Here is a 949-nt window from a genome sequence, read left to right as displayed (position 1 = left end):
GAAAACCAAACCAAACCCATACACACATTTATCATTACATGGAACAGAGGCCCTGACTACTTTTTGATAATTAATTCTGCTGTGATATTTTTGTGAGAGTAGCAGGAGTCAACCCAGCTGCTTCTGCTTAAATTTCAAATTTGAGTGATAACTTTTCCTTCTTAAAATGCACTCAGCAGAACAGTTACAGAAGTTACTCTGTACTTACCTTCGTAAAAGGTCATGGGAATTATTGCTGGCACAAAATAGTTGCAGTGCTGCACTCCAGAGGTAGCTGCATTTCAGCAGTAGCCAAGTAATTCCTGTGTTGGTTGGACTAGAATCAATACACAGGACGTGAGTCTCCTCTCCACTACAATTAGTTTTACACCAGTGAATGGCACATAAGTCTATGGAATTTCACTGCTATGTAATGGAGTAGAGAATCAGGCCCACGGACTCCCTGGACGGGTGTTGTTTTAGGCCACCCCTTCAGCACTTGCTGCCAATAGGGCAATATGGAGCCCTAAATATAGCTTGCAGCTTCTCCACTCTGATGGAAACTGGAGGAAAACCAGACATTGGGGCAAAGGGACCAGGCTGGACACCTGTCTGCACTAACAAGAGTTGATCTGGCCTGAAAGAATTAAGCTCTCAAAGTAATCAATAGGAACCATAAACATAAGTTCTCAGCAGGAGCCTGATTCTTGAAGATACTGACTGAACTCAACTCACATTAAAGTGAGCGAGCCAGTCCCCTCCCTTTCCTTTTTAAAGAAGGTAATGACAGGTGGTACTAGCTTTGAGCAGTCCTTGAGCTCCCCAGACACAAGACTGAGATATTTTTTCTTGCATTTATGCAGGGGTGAAGTGGCATGAAGTACCTTGTATACACATCTCTCTAATGCATCTGCACTGGTAATCTGGCTCTATATGCAATGTTTTAAACACACACATACACACACGAGCA

The sequence above is a fragment of the Lepidochelys olivacea genome (assembly GCF_965140295.1).
Source record: "Lepidochelys olivacea isolate rLepOli2 genome assembly, chromosome: 3".
Lineage (NCBI taxonomy): Eukaryota > Metazoa > Chordata > Testudines > Cheloniidae > Lepidochelys > Lepidochelys olivacea.
Note: the sequence above shows the minus strand (reverse complement) of the source record.